At 36.0% G+C, this 12,520-nt stretch overlaps 1 non-coding gene across 1 annotated transcript; it reads left to right on the top strand.

Annotated features, from left to right (window-relative positions):
- Window positions 1-11,952: 11,952 nt before the first annotated feature.
- Trnav-cac (transfer RNA valine (anticodon CAC)) lies at window positions 11,953-12,024 on the top strand. The gene has a single exon. It is a non-coding gene; the product is annotated as a tRNA-Val (tRNA).
- The last annotated feature ends 496 nt before the right edge of the window (window positions 12,025-12,520 follow it).

The raw sequence follows: 12,520 nt of genomic DNA, 5'->3' as shown, positions 1-12,520 counted from the left end.
TAAGACTGAATAAACAAGGACTTATTCACTCTTATTCACTTGGGGCACTTTCTCAAGGCATGGGTTCTAACAACTTTGTAGGAAATGCAGAGAGTGCATATATGTTCTGATTTGAATGTAGGGTGTCCCCCAAATGCTCATGTGTGAGACAATGCAAGAAGGTTTAGAGGAAAAATTATTGGGTTATGAAGGTCTTAACCCAATGGGAATAATTGAGTGGTAGATGGATAGGGTGTGGCTAGAGAAGCTGCAGCATTGTGGGCGTGACTTTGAGGTATATATTTTGTATCTGGTGAGTGGAGCCATTTGCTCTGCTTTTTGATCATCATTTGAGCTGCTTCCCTCCATTATACCCTTCTGACATGATGTCCTGCCTCACCTTGAGCCCCAAAGAATGGCGCCTGCTGTCTAAGAATTGAGACCTCTGAAATCATGAGCCCCTGAATAAAATTTTCCTCCTCTACAGCTGTTCTGATTGGATCCTTCTGTCACAGCAGAGAAAAAGCTGACTAAAACAGTATACTTGTCACCTCAGTGGCTTCTTGAAGTCTGAGGAAAGTGCTTGGCTCATTCTGAGCAAGGTAGAAATGTTTGAGTTGCCTAACAGGTGGTAAAGGAAAGAATAGAGAAACTGAAAGAAATAGGCATGCTGGAGTAGATATAATACTTACATACCATCAGAATGCCAACCAGAGGATTATGTTCCTCTGAAAGAATCAGACACAGAGTAACATATCATTCAGCAAGTTCATCAAGACTGCTCTGGGGTGAGAGGCACCAGCACCATTAAGAAATTCTATGATGCCCTTTGGAGACTAAGGCTGCCCATGGGAAAGGTGGCCATAGAGCTGGGTTCATTAATATTTATAGAGATGAAATAAAATAAGAGATGAAAGTTCAGGTGGAAGTGCTTAGCTACCAGAAGCCAGAAGGCCACATTATCCTAATAATTGCCAAGAAAGGTGACCCAGAGGCTTTCATGGCCAAGGAGTGGTTAATAGACTTTGCCATCTCTACAGAGAAAACAGACATGCAACCAACAATGGCAACTGCCTAAGGTACAACCAGACAAAAAGCAGGAAACTAAGGGAGTCACCTTGAGAGAAAGTCACAAACCCACTCAATCCTCCAATTTGATCCAATTTTCAGATCCAGAACACATAAACTCAAGAGATGGATTAGATTAGTCAGTTTGACATTAGAGACTCTAAGATACAGACAAGATACACATCTTTCCAAGATTACAAGGAACAAATTACATGCTTTTAAAATTTATAACAGAATGTAATATGCAAAGAAACTCAATATGAAGAAATTAGTAAACTAGGTAAATATAAAATGTGCAAAATACAAGTGATTAATAAGTACATGAAAAATTATTAAACAAATGTACATTAGCTCTATCATACTAAATTGATTAATAGGTATTTAAAACAAATATATACTAAATAGAAAATTCAGGGGTATATAAACTGGTACAATATTCTGGAGGTTATTTTCACTATATTTGTAAAACACCTAAAATTGAGGGATTCCTGAACCTATAAATTACACACTTGGAAATTTATTATCCACAAATCCTCAGACATGTGTATAAGGGTTTATGTTAATGTTTTAAAAAAGGATTGGTAAAAAACATGATATTATTAGAAAATAATAAAAAGTAATTTAAATCATATTAAATTAATGACATGAAAATTTTCACAAAACATTATTTGGTATGAGATGGTGGATTAAAAATAATTTTTTATATTGGTGTGCTATAGTTTTATTCCAAAAATAAGTAAAAAATTAATAGGATTTATAAAATTGTAGGGGTGGGGAAGAAAGGGTACTAGAAATGCAAGATAAATTATAGCAGTACTCTTGCTTTCCAATGAATATACTGAAACCCAAGAATGATATGTCAAAGTAGAATTAAAATAGACTGTAGAGAGTAATCTTACATGGGAAAACATGTGTGTGTGTGTGTGTTTGTGTGCATGTGCATGCATGTGTGTTAAAGAATCATAAAGTCTACACCAACATGTTACTGGTACTTATATTTGCTTAGTGTGATTATGCACAAATAATTATTTCATCTACAATGATACCATGGTTTATTTGCTTCACTTTATTACACATTGTAGGCATTGTATCTTTTCAAATTGAAGGCTTGTGGCAGCTCTGCTTCAAGACAATCTATCAGTGCCAGTTCTCCATCAGCATGTGCTCACTTTCTATCTCCTGTGTTATATTTCAGTGATTCTTGCAGCATTTAAAAGCTTTTTCATTATGAATATATCTCTTGTAGTGATCTGTGATCAGTGATCTTCAATGTTACAATTATCTTTTTTTTTTTTTGATGCCACAAACCACACCCTAATAAGATGACTCAGGACATCAATAAATGTGTGTATTCTGTGCTCACTCCATTCACTGGCCATGCCCCTGGCTCTCTTTCTCCCTATTTCCTGAGACACAACAATATTAAAATAAGGCCAATTGATAACCCTAAAACAGCCTCTAAGTGTTCAAGTGAAATAAAGAGTAGCATATCTCTTACTTTAAATCAAAAGCTAGAAATGAACAAGCTTAGTGAAGAAGCATATAGAAAGCAGAGACAGGCAGACAGCTAGGTCCCTTGCACTAAACAGTCAAGTTGTGAATGCAGATGAAAAGTTTTTGAAGGAAATTAAAAATGTTTCTCCAGTGAACACACAAAAGATAAGAAAATAAAGCACGCTTATTGCTGATGTGGAGAAAGTTTTAGTGAGTTCCTGGACAGAAGATTAAACCATTCACAATATTCCTTTAAGCTAAAGTCTAATCCAGAGCAAGGTTCTAACTCACTTCAATTCTATGAAGGCTGATAGAGGTGGAATCTACAGGAGAAGAGACTGAAGCTAGCGGGGTTGGTTAATGAGGTTTAAAGAAAGAAGCAATTTTCTTTCTTTGAAAGGGCCTTAAAGGGCAAGGTGAAGCAGCAAGTGCTATGTAGAAGCTATAGCAGGTTATCCAGAAAATCTAACTAAAATGATTGATGAAGTGGCCACACTAAATAGCAGATGTTCAATGTAGGTGAAACACCTTCTTCCTTATACTGTGCAAAGAGGACATCCAGGACTTTTATGACTAGAAAGGAAAAGTCAATGCCTGACTTCAAAGCTTCAAAGGATAGTATGACTCTCTCATCAAGGACTAATGTAGCTGGTCACTTGAAGCCAATGCTTATGTACCATTCCAAACATCCTAAGATCTTTAAGAATTACACTAAATCTATTCTGCCTGTGCTCTCTGAGACAAAAAATATTGTATGATAGCACATCTGTTTCCAACATGGTTTATTGGATATTTTAAACCCACTATTAAAAACTACTGGTCAAACAAAAAAGATTCCTTTCAAAATATTACTGCTCAGTGACATTGTGCCTGAGCTCTGATGAAGATGTAAAATGAGACTAATATTTTTTATGCCTATTAACACAATTCTGAAGTCCATAGATCAAGAAGCAAATTAGGGCTGGGGATATAACTCATTTGGTAGAGTGCTTGCCATGAACAAGGCCCTGGGTTCAATGCCCAGTATCACCAAAAAATAAATAAATAAATAAATAAATAAATAAAAAAGAAAAAGCAAATCAACTTTCAAGTTTTATTATTTAAAAAATACATTTCATAAGGCTATAGTTGCCATCCACTGTGATTACTCTGTTGGATCAGGGAAAAGTAAATCAAAACCCTCTGAAAAGGACTCACCATTCAAAACGTCATTAACAACATTTGTAATTCATGGGAGGAGGTCAAAATGTCAACATCAACAGGAGTTTGGAAGAAGTTATTTGAACCATGATGGATGATTTTGAGGAGTTTCAAATTTCAATGGAGGAAGTTATTTCAACTGTAGTGGAAATAGCAAGAGAACTACAGTTAGAAGTAGAGCCTGAAAATGTGACTGAATTTCTGGCATCTTATGATAATTTTTTAATGGATGAAGAACTGCTTCTTACAGAAGAGCAAAGAGAGTAGTTTCTTGAGATGGAATCTACTCCTGGTGAAAATGCTATGAACATTGCTTAAATGACACAAAGGATTTAGAATAATACCTTAAATTAATTTATAAATCAGTGGTATGGTTTGAGAGATTGCTCCAAATGTGAAAGAACTTCTATTGTCTGAAAAGTGCTGTCAAACAGCATGGCATGCTACAAAGAAGTCTCTTCTGTAAGGAAGAGTAAATCAATATGGCAAACTTGATTGTTGTTTAATTTTAAGAAACTGCTAGAGCTACCTCATACTTCAGCAACTGCCATACTGATCAGTCAGCAGCCATCAACATAAAAGCAAGATCTTCACCAACAGAAAGATTAAGGCTCAATGAAGGCTCAGATGATTCTTAGTGTTTGGGGGCAATAAAGTATTTTTAAATTAAGGAATGTCGGTATTTACATTATTTTTTAGACATAATGCTGTTTCACACTTATTAGACTACAGTATAGTGTAAACATAACTTTTATATACTCTGGGGAAATAAAAAAAAACTTGTGGCTCACTTTATTATGATATTCACGCTATTGCAGTGGTTTAGAACAAACCCATAAAATCTCCAAGATGTGTTTATTTTAAAATTTTCTCTATTTTCATTGTGTTTACAATAAACTTGTGTAAACAATGACAAAAATAATTCTTCCTGTTCTAAAATCTCAAGATCTGCCTGCATGTACCTGATGGATTCCAAGCAGGCATTAATTAGCATTTACACAAATTCCTTAAGCTCAAAATTAACTTGGTCATGATGCAACTCAGTTTTTTTTTTTAAGATCTCAAACAATAATCCCATTGCATAAGTGTGGTACTAGCAAGTAAGGTACTGAAGCCACATGAGAAAAACTGATTATTGTAATCAATGAAACAGAATTCTTGTCACATATTTAGCCACATGCATAACTGTTATTTTGTTGTTCAATAAATAAATCTATGTTTACATTGGGTCACAGAGGTACTATAATTGGCATTTTCTTTAGGCCCAAACTAAACTTTGAACTTTCTGTCCTCATCTTATATCTGTTGATAGCATGGATTTTGTGTTTTCCTAATGGCATTTACTATTTACTTCTTTTCACCATCATCATTAGTATAACCACATTCACACTGATGCTAATACGTAGGAAAACCAGAGTCTGGAGTTCCTGTACCACTGATTCCTGCCCCATGCCCTGAGATGATATTATTTATGTTCATTTCTTATCAGTGCAAGCCCATCACCACAATCTGATAGGTCTTTGAGCACTTTGCTGGTACCTATGCCACACCTATTGCCCTGGGAGCACAAGGCCACAGAGGACTTTAAGGCCTTAGGAACTTTGGAGAATGAGGTCATAGCTTACCTGCTGCAAGATCTCAGTTTAGTTAAGTACAGGCAGGTGGAGGGTGGAAAGAAATAGAATGGGGAATGGTTCTGCCTCTCTGGCACTTGAGAATCCAAGAACTGAGAGATCAGAAAAGAAAGACTTTCATTAAGGAACATGAAAGACAGAGGCTAGCCCAGGGACCTTACTTCAAATTCAGACTCTTTAGCATTCTAATAGACTATTGCTGTTTTATCTCTAGGGTTAGTCTTAAACCAAATTTAATTCAGGAATGAAGTGGACACTTGCCAAAAAATATTTCTAACCATTCATGCCTAAAATTATTTTAGCATACACAAAAAGGCCTTGATTCCCCAGTGAAAGAAACACAATAAAAATACTAAAACCAATGAGAATTAACCCAAAGAATAAGTGGAAATTGTATACAGATTAATAGAATTCTAGGTCTGGACCTTAGAGATCAATTATGGCAAGAGCTTCATTTTCTGCTGAGACCATTGTAACCCAGAGAAGCTATATTATAAAGGGTATAAGTATATTGCATAATAATTTACTGGATCCCAAAACACTGAAACCAAAAGTCAGTTTAAAATTTTAAAGTGAATGTCTAAAGACAAAGATAATGAATGCAAAAATTGTGTATTAATATAACTGAACATATAACCCTGCAAATGACGTAGAAAAAAATAAAGTTTTAGACAAACAAAATGATAATTGTCAAGTAGATTGTTGGGGAAGTTTGGTGCTATTTGTGATGTATATATGACATAGTCAACAGACCTCTGGACAAGGGTTAAAAGATATAGGTTCTTTTCCTGTGTAACCAAACTTCTGTATATCCCAGGCAAGATATTAGACCTCAGGGGGTCCTCCAATTCCTAGGGCATAGAGAACTGGAAACAGTGTATCTAGTTCCCAAAATTCCATACAACAGTGGAAATCACAGTTTGTGCAAATCTCTGGAAGGTTCTTTCTACAAATATTAGCCTGTCTATGCCTTCGGTCTTAGCCACCTAAGCCTCTTTTATAATTCACACCTAAACGAAAGAATCTTAGATCATTTTAAACATTATTACTTTTACCAAAATTGCCTTGTAGTTAATATAGCAGATCCTAAAATGTGGCCTATTGTAAGTCTTTGATACCAACTTAATATATGCAATGGAGTGATAAAATTATAATGAAAATTATCTCATAACACTGATACAACAATAAAAATACAATAACTACTTACCCTATGAACAGTGACCTTATAAATTACAGAACTGATTTAGTAAAGTTTATGAAATTTTTCATAACCAAAGATTAAAAACAGAGATTAAAAAAATTCCTTCTCCAATTACAACTAATAATAATGGTTTCTTATCAACTCAGACTTCAAACAAGATTGTCTTTACTGGTTCTTCAAGTACTTAATAAGTTTAAGTGTTAGTTTTAAAATAAATCACAACTTCTTCCTCAGCCACTGTGTCAGATAAGGACATGCAATAAAGTTTTGAATTACTCAAAAGTGGATTTCAGAGAGTTGACCTTGCCTGATGTCCCACCCTCACTTCTTCTCTGGCTTTGGACTCACAATAGTGGCTATTACAGGGCATGTTCAATCACTACCTCCTGTTCCAGAAGCAGGAGTGCTCAGAATCTGCCCTCTGTCCCACAGGTTTAGTTTAGGCCTGAAACAAAAGATTTTTTTCTATGATTATTAGCGGGGGAAACGTCTAATTTTATACCATTCCTTCAAAGACTGAGTATTATTCATTAAAAAACTCAACCATCTGGAAAAAATACTAATTGAAGAAGTGCTGAAAGGATTTTTTTTTAAAAAAGCAAATCATTCCAAGTTTAAAGAAATGAAGTAAATGGGATTCTCTCTTTCTTGTTAATTTATCCAGCAACATTAGTATCTCAAGAACATTCTTTTCCATCAAGCATCTGATCTCCCCAAAGGCTGTTTGCATTCCCAGACATTTATCAAAAAATAGCTCCAATCTTTCAGCTTCCCTCACTTACAGTTTCAGGGCAAGATCCTGCCATCGATTTTCACGTATCATTCTGATTGACTCTACTGGGAGTTGTGCACACAACTCAATAGTTCAGAATGATCCCCAGCCTCCCAGTCTGCACCCCTGCCATAGAGGTATTTTATAGCTTTAAATTCCCAACTATTTTGTCTCCTAAATCATCTACTCAGATCATCAGAGATTTCTCCCTAGCTCCTCTAACATCGGAAAACAAAAATTTCAAAACTTAGGTAAGACATTTTTAGTTATAATCATAATTAATTGGTTGATTGATTAATTGATTTTTCAATGCTGATGATCAAATTTAGGGCCTCACGCATGCTTGGCAAGTGCTCTACCACTGACCTATATCCCCAGCCTGGCTCTGGTTTTTTGTCTTTTGCTTTTTGTTTTTAAAACAGTGCTGGGAGCCATTAGCCAAGTAGGTATGACAATTTCCTTGCCAGCGTACCCCATGTTGCTTAGTGGAAGGACTCGTGGAAATAGGACATTTTGCAGTGACATTGCATGTAGGTGACCTTGCTCAAGGACCAGGGTGGATCCGGGTTTAGGGTGTTCCCGGTTTATAATCCGGGTTTAGGGCGTTCCCGGTTTAGGTTCCAGGTTTAAGGTTTAAGGTTATTCCTGCTGGGAATAGGGTGTAGGCTGCTGCCTGAGTTCCCCTTGTGTTCTCACGGGATTCAGACAGTATTTTTTGGGGAGACGGAAGCCCAGTGGGTGTGGATTTGGGCAGAGAACGTGGATTTCCCCAGAACGTGATTGTAGACGGCTGGTGTGAGTTCGGGAATAAAGAGTTGCTGTTTGAATCTACAAGCTGTGTGGTGGCTCGTGATTGTGTGCCCAGCCAGACTGCGGCAAAACAGCATCTCTCAAAGTTGCTCAGGCTGGCTTTGAACTTGCAATTCTCCTGCCAAGTAGTTAAGATTTCAGGCATGTGCCACCACACCTGGCTTAATTTGATATTTCTTTAACACACAGCTATTATGGCCTCAGTTGGCTATATGGTTAAAAAAAAAATACAGTCACTAGCATTGACTTTCCAAAAGACAGATTATAGTAAACTTAGAAATAGCTCATAGTTCATAGCAAGACCACAATCAGAGATGTCATAATGACTTTGGAATACTTCAAGTACACCTAATTATATTCAATTTGAGTAGATATTTAATCATATACCCATTCACATAAATGCTAACAGTACATTCTTTGAACAGTACTCACGCTTTTATTTTCCTACATACTCTTCACTTTTCATATTACTGTAGCAAATAATCAGAATCAAGAGTCATAGTCCCTAAACAGTTAAATCATGAGGTTTCTGTTTATTTATTAAATGTAATTCATGAAATTTGATGGTGTTATTTCAGGTGACTCCTTCATTCCTAGGGAGGTGATTTGCCATGTCATTTTTGTATGACTATTTATCAGATGATAGCTCTTTCTACATGATATTTGCAATTTTAGAAAGCAAGTCAGGAGGTGAAAGGAATCTAAATTGCAGGGAAAGAAGAGGAAGGTTTTTCCATTAAAGTTATTGCATGTCTGTGGTCCAAGAAGCTGATCAGCAAGCCTGTAGGGTAATAAGCAGCTGCAAGTAACCAGAGCCTGCTGCTGATAGCCAGAAAGGACACAATGAATCAGATTCATCTGATACTGTCATCCTCTGTTGTACTTCACTAAATGACTTGAGACTTGAACAAAAAGGAAGGTTGACCCCCAGTAAAGAATAAGCATACATTTGGAGCTTTACATTTTCACTGCTACTTCAAGGACATTGGCAAAGAATTGCCATCTGAGGACATATATCTAAAAAGAACATCTTTTTAAGATATAACGTGGAGGCTTATCTGTGCCGAGCCTGTCTTTCTGTCTCTAGTGCCTTGCTTGATTCCTGGATCATAAGAGGCATTTGATTAATGTGTACTAAACTGAATTTAAGTTCCAGGTCAGAAAGTAGATTCAAAACTCTCTAAAGAATGGTCTGTAGAGATTTGAGCACAAGGAAGTTTCTCCTCTAACCCCCCAAAAGCCACACTTTACTTACTATTCTGATTTTCTCATTCTAATTGGGCCTTTTCCCTGGTTAATATTATACAGTATAGCATAATCTAAAGAGCAAAATCTCTAGAGTAAGATTGGCTAAGATCAGATCCCAGTTCTGCCACTTGCTAACTGTGTTGCCTTGGGCAAAGTCCCTGTGTCTCTGTACTTCATCTGCAAAATGGAGAACAGTGGTGCCTACCTATTAGGGTTATTGGGAGAAATAAATCCTCAACTTAATGTAAATTAAGAAGACTGAAGCTGGAATGTAATACAAAGTCAGTTGTAATAGTAGATATGGTCCCAGGCATGCAAACTAGGGTCATGTTCCTTTGCTAGACTGTTAGGGAGCCACACAGACCACTGCAGCAGAGAATCTTTTCTGTACCCACACATTCTGAGAAGAACGACTGGAGAGTGTGTTCCTTCCTTCACAACTTAGAGAGTGATATATGGAGAATCACACTCATGGTCCTTGGTAAATCCTGTTGTGTACAAAAACAGTCCTATTTTGTGGGCATACAGTTATTTTCCTACCAATTTAATTTCTAGTAATAACAAATATGTCCTGAAAATTCAATGAGTCTTTGATTTTCCTCAGCAAATTAGGAAAACTTCCCTCAAATTCCCACTGGTCATACTCAACCACACTCAGGAACACCTCATTTTATATATTTTAAAACAGGTGTTCTAAAGCCTTGAAATGCTGCCATCTAGAGACTATTATTTCACAAAGATAACCATGACAGTGATCTTGAAAGTCTGCTAAAACAGGACTTGGGTATGCATTCTAAATATCACTTTAAAATTCTGTCATATAAATGATTTACCTTTTGTTTAAACAAATTCAATCAAGGGAAAAGTGAAAGTGATTCAGAGTAGAAATAAATAGTATCCCTCATAATTAATATTTCTAAATGTGCTACTTTTGTTTTTCATGTGGAATAACCTCTCACTCAGAACAGAATGGGAATTTAGGGAGTTCAGAATTTCTTGCCTTCTGGCCCACCACCCAGGTCCTGGGTGGTTAGGTCCCACCTGCTCAGCCCTGGTAAACATATACTTCTTCAGAAGAACAGAGGCCAGATGGTGTGTGTACAGGATATTTTCTGGAGCCTAATGTACATATTCTGTATCTGCACCTGAGTTTCTTCCCATGCACACACCTTTGAGAAAACCACTTTTCATGTTCAGGGAGTAAAATAACATGGTGAAGCCTGGGGCACAATAAATAGCTAGTTAAGTTCTTTGGCCACAATTTGAAATTTCATGTGAATTTGAAGAAAATTGTTATTTCCATCGCATTAGAAAGAATTTTTTGTTAACACTACCCATTAGGCAAAATGAAGAAAAATTCAACCATAAAAACTCCACGTTTTTTATTACTATGTGACCAGTGCATCCTTTCCAGAATTCAAGTCTTTCTTACTGATATGAGGCTTTCAAAAATTATTACTAATTTTAGTTTTGCTTAGCAATCTTTGTTTTTTAATGCTTTTGCCCTATAGCCCCTCCTTTTACTCTGATCCAATTTCTATTCCTCTACTGATTCCAGGTGAAAAAACATTTCACAACCACCTACATTTGTCCAGTCTTCAGTGAGAATGGAATAAAATACTCTGGCCATTTACAAGATATTTTAGGTCATTTGTTAGAAAATACCACATTCAGGAAAACATTAAAATGATTCTACTCCCAAACAATGTTCTAGCTACAGTCCAACAAGCACTTGGAAGCCTACAAGGATATGAGGAATAAAAATCAGCATGCATTTCATTACATACTGAGCCAAATGGCAGCCTAATTTCCGAATTATCCTCAAGAAGTGACATGATCTCTATAACCCACCTATTTAGTGGCTAGACTCTCATATAGTACATAATGCATTTTGAGATGAGATTATAAACTTGGATCTCAATGTTCATAACAAGATAAGATTTAACTAAATGTTTCTAAATGCATCCATAATACAATTATAGATTTGAGTTAAGAACAGGCATCACAATAATGTAATATCATAGCAAATTTATTCTGGCAGGTTAGATAAAGGGTAAGAAAGATATCAGTGATGAAATGATGTCCTCTTTTTTTTTCTCCTTAGAATATCTAAGTTTTTCTCTGCTATAGCCAAACTTGAAACTATTCCATTCTTATAAAGAGAATACAAATCAAGTTCTAGTTTCTCACAAACTCTATACTGAGTCAAATATTTGAAGCTGTTTTTTAATATCTATTGTGAGTAAATGCTTTTGAATGCCTTTTGTTAATCTCCATTCAAACAGGTAAACAAAACATGAGACTAAAGAATTCAGAAGCTTTATAAGATTGCAGAAGGGCAAGGGGCAGTGAGGAGCAGCACAGCAAACCATCTCTCTCTCTCTCTCTCTCTCTCTCTCTCTCTCACACACACACACACACACACACACACACACACACACATACACAATGTAAGTAAAAAAAATAATGAAAAACATGGAGTCATGCGAAAGTCAGATATCTCTAAATATTCAAAGATCCAGACAAACGTCAACATGTGACAGGCCTGAGTTGTAGCTCAGTGGTAAAGCGCTTGCCTCACATGCATGAGGCCCTGAGTTCAATCCTCAGCAACACATAAAAATAAATAAACAAAAAGATATTGTGTCCATCTACAACTAAAAAAATAGTTTTTTTAAGTGCCAATATGTGAATAATTGCATATACCTCATACTTTCCATATTTATATATGGGAAATTTTCATTTCATAGAAGTTAAAAATTGATTTATATAAAATTTCAGAAAAATAGAGGGTAGAGGATAAAATAGAACCTACTCCATCTCTGAAGGGCAACCTACTCTGCACTCCTTAAACATGAGTTCAGAATAGTTATCCCAAAATTTGTTCATGGTGGAAATGGCCTGGCCAAGGATTTGTCCAGATTCTAAAAAGTGATATATTTTTTGCAAGGTGACTTTCTCTCATTGCTTTTAATGGTTTTTTTCAGTGCTAGGTCCTATGTAAGAGCAATATATATACACACACACACACACACACACAAAAGCTGTGTCTTAAAAATTGCTAAAATAACTTTGCAGCATTCAGCAAATTCATTCATTTAAGAGTAATTCTGA

Source organism: Marmota monax, unplaced genomic scaffold (assembly GCF_021218885.2).
Source record: "Marmota monax isolate L192 unplaced genomic scaffold, Marmota_monax_Labrador192_F-V1.1 WCK01_AAM20220418_F8-fsc00013, whole genome shotgun sequence".
NCBI classification, from domain to species: Eukaryota; Metazoa; Chordata; class Mammalia; order Rodentia; family Sciuridae; genus Marmota; species Marmota monax.
Note: the sequence above shows the minus strand (reverse complement) of the source record. Positions and strands in the feature narration are given on the sequence as shown.